General features: G+C 35.9%; 1 long non-coding RNA gene across 1 annotated transcript; it reads left to right on the forward strand.

Moving 5' to 3' along the window:
- Positions 1 to 3990: 3990 nt before the first annotated feature.
- Positions 3991 to 6275, forward strand: LOC145806342 (uncharacterized). Its single transcript, XR_014349315.1, has 2 exons — positions 3991 to 4130; positions 6031 to 6275. It is a non-coding gene; the product is annotated as an uncharacterized LOC145806342 (long non-coding RNA).
- The last annotated feature ends 909 nt before the right edge of the window (positions 6276 to 7184 follow it).

Here is a 7184-nt window from a genome sequence, read left to right on the forward strand (position 1 = left end):
TGAGTATGTCCTAATCTTCTATGCCAAAGCCAACCATTATCATTTATAGTAGATAAATATTTAATATTAAAATGAGAAGACAAATCATGCAAATCAAACACATATACATTCTCATGTCTATAACCTAAAAATAAAGTTTTGTTTTCTAGGGTGTTCTTAATAGTGCAGTGAATTTTTTTTAAAATAATTTTATAACCTTTATCACATAATTGACTGATGCTAAGCAAGTTATGTTTTAAACATTCAACAAGTAAATCATTTTCAATAATAGGAGAATGATTTTTACCAATACTTCCTACACCAATGATTTTACCCTCGCTATTATCACCGAAAGTCACATATCTGTCATCTTTTGGTTGGAGTGTGGCGAACATAGCTTTGTTTTCAGTCATGTGCCTCAAACATGCACTGTCGAGATACCATCTATCGTTACTGGATTTTGTCTTGAAACATATCTACAAAATTTTAATTTTTCTATTAGTACCCATATTTTCTTAGGTTTATAAAAATTAGAATTTGACACTCTTAAAATGTCCTTAGGGACCCACATCTTTTTATTTTAGCAAAAGGATTTCTTTTAACAGGAGATGAAAATGAAATATGACATTTTTTACCACAAAAATGACATGTGAGATGAGAGTGACTAGAAGATGCATAAACAAAACCATTTTTTTACAGTTTTTACTTATGAAAAAGATTCATATCCAATTCCGGCTCTATCAAAAGTGCCATTTTGATTTTTAAGAATTTTATCTAAAGTCTCTCCACCTTGACTAAATTTTGAAAGAGTATTTTTTAAATTTTCAATATTTTCTTTAAAAACAATTTGCTCATTTTTTAAAGACTCGTTTTCTTTTTACAATACAACTAATTTTTTTTTCCCAAAAATTGAAGACTCTTTTCGAGTTAAAATCTCATTTTCCTTTTTTATTTTCATAGCTTTATTTTCTAAAGCATTTATTTTGGAAGCTAAGGATCCATTTTCTTTTGATAAACTTGAAATCACTTTCTTTTGACAGTTATTTTTCAAACTAACTTTCCTAAATTCAACATGTAATTCATTAAGAGCTGATTGTAATTCATCAAACGTAAAAAATTCATCATTTACCTCATCTTCATTTTCCAAGTGCCATTAAGCATAGGTTAGCAACCTCATTTTTGTAAACTTCGGTTTCTGAGTCGCTTTTATCGCTATCTTCTTCCCATACTGCAATTATGACTTTTTTCTTGTCCTTCTTGAATTGTTTCTTAAGGTCCGGACATTCTGATTTATAGTGTCCAGGTTTGTTGCATTTGTAGTAGGTAATTTCAGATTTTTTGTGATTTTTCCCCTTTGAAAATCCCTGTGTGTTGAAGTCTTTTCTGAAAAATTTTCGCACGCCTTGTTTCTTTTTCACAAACCTTTTGAACTTCCTAGTGATGAATGTCATTTCCTTCCTTATCCTCTTGATGTTTTAAGGTGGATTTGATGGCTATTCCTATAGCGATCCCGGGTTTACCCCTGTTGTGCAGTGATCCGGACATGTGTCCGTGGATGTTGGTAGTTGATTATTATCTTGTTTACATCCTTTTTACTTCGTATTTGAGTTATAGGATGTGGTGGCCAGGTTTGTTACAGGTTGGTTGAGTTTAGAAACCAAAACTAGTTGCCCAGATTTTGACCTGTCCGCTCGAGCAGGGGTTTTGGCGCTCGAGCGGAAGTTTCACCCATCCAGTATTTCCTGTGCAATGTTGGACGCTCGAGCGTGGGATTGGCCGCTCGAGCGGGATTGTGTGAGTGACGCTCGAGCGGGGAGTTAGAAGCTCGAGCGGGGACTTGGTTCTGTAAAAGTTCTGGGAGTGTGTATCCGCCGCTCGAGCGGGATTGTTGACGCTCGAGCGGGAGTCTGTGAGTGACGCTTGAGCGGGGTGTTTGACGATCGAGCGGGGCGACTGGGTTTAAGTTTCGAGTTTTGACTTTTCAAATCACTTTTTCACTTTCTCTTCTCTCTCCTACTTTTTCAAAAACACCATTGTTGAGCCTCTCACTCTAGAACTCTACCTTCTCTCTAGGTTTTGATCTAGTAGGAGTGATTTTCTCATCTTTGGCCTTTACAAAAAAGTTGTTGATCGTCGAGGGCTACATTTTAATCTGAAAATTTCGGGATTTGGAGCACGTTGGGTTTTGTCATCTTCTCCCTTGGGGCTCCGGATTTGAGGTAGGGATATCCTACTCCTCTCTATGGATTTTGTCTTTAAATTTTAGTATTTTGAGATGTTGGGGTTGGTTTGGTAATTTTGTGAAAGTTTGGGGCTTTTGTGTTATTTTACAAAAGTTGGGGGTTTATTTATAATAAACCTAGATGCATGTTTGGCATAGAGAAATGGAATAAATGTTGAATCATTGATGAAAATGGGACCTAAGGGTTGAAATGTTAATTATGGAAGTTGACCTAATTACATTGTTTGATTAATTGGGATAATTAATTGTGAGAAATGAGGAAATGAAATGGAATTGTTGAGATTGGGAATGCATGGGGTTAAAGGGTGTAGTTGAATTATTTATCACTCACCGAATTGAAATGTTGATTGAATATCCATTTGTGCATTTGTTTTCTGTTTAGAAATAACTGTTTTGGGCTATCGGTGGAGGATAGGCGTGATTGTTGTAGACAATGCATGATGATTAGGCAAACGAAAACTAATCAATGGAATGTGTCATGGAATTTGACGGTTGATAGAATACATTAACTGTATGTATTGAATGATTGTATATAGAACCAATGTGTTTGTATACGTTATGCGTAGAGGAGGAGATGGGGGATGTACTCCGCGGTTTAGGGGAAGATGGGGGATGTACCTCTAAACCGGATAGTATTGGGAGAAGATAGGGGATGAACTCTGTAGATACAGCTCATATGCTTGTCTAGAGAAGTGAAGATAGAGCTCATATGCTTATCTTTGTGAAGTGTGGATACAGCTTATATGCTTATCTGTGAATGTGGGATATAGTTGTTATACATATCTGTTGAGAATGTGGATATAGCTTATATGCTTATCTGTGAATGTGGGATATAGTGTTTATACATATCTGTTGGGATAATGATAGAGCTAATATGCTTATCTGTTGAAAAAGGGAAAATGAAAAGTAACTTGGACTCATAAGTCGTATGACATAAAATGTGATTTATGTGGATGTATCTGTGTTGGCCATTTATAAATTGCTAATCTTTTAGTCATTGTTCATGGTTGGTTTAGTGTATTTCTACTGGGCTGTGGGTCACCCTATATGGGAATATCATTTTCAGGTACAGGTAGCATGCCACCTCCAAGGTCATAGCTTGGGAGGCTAGAGGCAGACAGATTTTTTGTTGTTTAAGTTCCTTTTGATGTATTACATGTATATTCAAGCTGAGGGCTTAATGTGTAGATGAGTTATCACTCTTTTGATGTAACCAAGTGTTAACTTGGAAAGTTGGAAGCCCGTAGGGCATTTTGCTTTTGTTGTTAACATGTAATATTTTTGTAATAAAACTCTGATGAATAGAAGAATGTGGATATTTCGTATGTCAATGAATGTTTTATGTGATGGCTTTAATGTTATTTTTTAAGGGCGTGACAACTTGGTATCAGAGCGTGTGAGAACCCGAATATAAAAATTAAGTAAATAATTAAATAATAATATTACAATCTCAAATATTTTGATGGTGAATTCTAAAGTGCAAATTAAATATTTGGAGGGTCTTTTAATTAATTTTAAAAATCTAAAATAAATTTATGGTGAAAGTATTTAATTTAGAGGCAAGATTTATTATAAAAATATATATATAGAGAGAGAGGAGGGTGTGACTTGAACTCTAGACCACAAGGTTAATATATAAAACCCTTACCATTTGAGTTGCATATAACTTATATATATGTTTTGTATATTTATATATTTATTTGACCTATGTTGCCCAACACTAGTATAAAATAAAATATATACAAAACCTACAAAACCCTAACTCTCTTATTACTTTTCAAAACAACAACAGCCCTTTGGGTTCCTAGCAGCAGCCGTGAGATTTAGTGAGAGAGGCAACAAAGCTGTGGTGAACAGTAAAGAGAGAAAGAGGAATTTAGCATTCGGCTCTGGGTAATCAATACTTTGGGTAAGTAAACTGTTTAATTGCACCTCTATCATTATTATTATTATTATTATTATTATTATTTTTATCTTCCATAGTTGAGTTCATGAAACCGCAAGGATTATTCATTGAGCATCTAGTAATTTTTGGGCTTGTGTGAAGGACATTCTAGTATATCAAACCTGGGTCATGGGAAATAATGATGGAAGAACAAGTGTTGTGTGGTTGCATGATTCTCATTGTGGAAGAGATGTGGCATTATCTTTTGTGTGTTTTGTTGGCAGTGGACTGGTGCCCTTGTTTGGTATAGGTCTAGATATAATGTTTAAGGTTCAAACATTCATGTGTAAAACATTAATTTTGTGCAGAACCATAGAGTTTAAAAATCAAGAAACCATATCAAATTGATGAATTTTAAATTGAAATTTTTACAGTAGATTAATTACATACTGAATTGTATATCTGATTTTTTTCATAATTTTTGGGGGTCAAAATCCATATAAATTGAGGTATTCAAATCTGTCCAGAAAACCAGTCCAAAACAGGAAATTCGGGAGTGTTGTTCTCTTTGGGTATAAATCCAAAAATTATCAAATTAGTGTCATTAGAACCGGTTACGAGTCTAGTTTCGTACGTTTTTGGCCTTTCATTGATTGCTCGTGTATATTAAGAGAACCATCAATTTTTTTAAAGTGCTGCAGAAAACAACCTGTTTGGATATAATAAATTGTAGAAAATTATTTTGATAAGCAAATCAAGTGAAACCAATTGGGTTTGAAACTTAGGATATATTAGATCATATCTGGAGGTTATTGGAATTTGTCGAACAACGTGGAGTGGGTTTTGTAATTTTCAAAGTTAGCGAATAGATTGGGAAAACTTGTTTAAAACACTGTTTCATCTCCAAGTCATTTTTAGTTAAGTTTCGATCGGAATCTATGTCTTGGGTGATTTTAGACCTTGAAGAATATGAACTTAGGTAATATTTAGGAGTAACGGTGAGTTGGGTTGGGCCGTGTTAGTGCGCTTTAGTTTGGGGTTACTTAGTTCGTATTCTTTAGTATTTTTAAATTTGTAGTGACGTGTAGTTTTTATACTTGGTTCAGGGCACTAGTTGGACTTTCAAACTCTATTCGAGGATTATATTATTGTGTTTCAGGTGAGTAGTTTCATGCTACGTATTTTTATAAATGTTTCCCTACCCTAAATTGTTGGAAAATCAAATTGTTGTTTCAAGACTAAACTGCTTTGATAAATTATTATATTATCAATTGAATCAAATTATTTCTGAAACATGTGTGAACTTGGCATACTGTAAACTATTTGTTTTGGTCTCATGTTTATAATGATGAACCACCATGTTTTGCAAAACTGATGTGTATTGATTATTGGGACCATGTGTGTATTTAGTCCAGGGAAATTATTCCACTGTGTGTGGTGACTCTGGCCACTAGGGAACAGATCCGGGTTGGGCCGTGATGACTCTAGTGCTCAACGATTGTAAGGAACAGACCTTTAAAAACAACTAGGTGACCTTTAATCGGATCGTCTTTGAGAAAAGGCCCAGGTGCCACCCTGAGGATGACTCTTAGTTCGGTATTGGATCCAACGGGGCTTATAGCCTGAGAAATGTGTGGCAGATTATTTGTTTTTATTGGTACCCAGAAAATTATTGGTGTTCATGTTATAATCTGTTTTAAGTGGAAAATGTTGTTTATCATGTTCTTGCGAGACATGAGTATTTTAAGTGTTGAACTGTGGAACCATCTTTTTGAAACAGATTGTATTTACCAAACTGTATGCCAATCTAGTTTCTGTGATATATATCTTATTTTGTAATTGAACCCTGTTTTCAAAACTGTATTTACTATCCATGTTGCTACTCCCTGAGCTATCAGCTGACTTAGTTGTTTACCATTTCCAGGTGTTAGAAGGACTTAGAGTGGACTCATGGCGTAGCGGGGACTCAATTGCATGGACCTCTAGGGCATTCCTTTAGTTTAGAGTGTTATGTCAAATTTGTGCATATTTATATTTATTCTTATCGAAGTTCATTTAGGATTATTTTTTTATATGTGGGTTGTTTATATCCCATAAGTTTGGATGGTTTGTGATTACGGTTGATTTTGCCGTTTATAATTGTGACATGTCTGGATTGAGTTTTGGTTATTTATTATTGGACTATTGTTCAGTTGTTCAATATGATTGGATTCGTGTTTAGGCTTACGTGTGCCTTGGGCTAAGTCCCTGTGGGCCACGGCCGGTCATGCCCGGATTTGGGGTGTGACAATTGTGGTATCAGAGCTATGGTTTATCGAGTTACATATCTTGCCTTTCATCATTTAGACGAGGTCCGAGTCCCTATAGTCCTTAGTAGTGTTTAGTTAAGTTACTTTTGTTTAAGCTTGTGTTGAACTTTTCTTAATTTCGTTTTGAAGGTTAAGAGATGGCACCTAAGAGAAGAAGTGTCAATGCTTTTGGAACTGAACAACCAGCTGCTAATCGTAGAGTTCCCCCTGTTCCTATACCCCCTACCGCACCACCTGTTGCTCCAGTCGTCCCGGAAGCACCAGGAGTTGTTCCTGCTGCACCAGCCGCACAGGTTTTACAGTCATTGTTCGGATTACTGAACAGTCATGTAGCCACACAACCAGCAGTTCACCCAACTTTAACTTTGGATAGAGGTTCCTTATTTGAGAGGTTTATGAAGGCAAAACCTCCAGAATTTCACGGAACAGTGGACCCTACGGAGGCAGAGGCATGGGTATTAGAGATGGAGAAAATATTTGATGTTCTAGGTTGTTCAGCAGACCAGAAGGTGGCCTTCGCAGCTTTTAGGTTCAAGGGTCAAGCAGAGCATTGGTGGCGCATGGTGAAGCGTCAATATGAGGGTAGAGAAACAGAGCTAGTGTGGAGCAAGTTTCTAGAATTATTTAATGAGAAATACTTCCCTGAAGCGGTGCGAAGGCAGAAGCAAGTAGATTTTCTCAATTTGAAGCAAAATGACATGTCAGTGGCTCAGTATGATGCCAAGTATGCGGAGTTGTCGAGGTATGCCCCACATCAGGTGGCCATAGA

Source organism: Camellia sinensis, chromosome 13 (assembly GCF_055761805.1).
Source record: "Camellia sinensis isolate YWXY chromosome 13, ASM5576180v1, whole genome shotgun sequence".
NCBI classification, from domain to species: domain Eukaryota; kingdom Viridiplantae; phylum Streptophyta; class Magnoliopsida; order Ericales; family Theaceae; genus Camellia; species Camellia sinensis.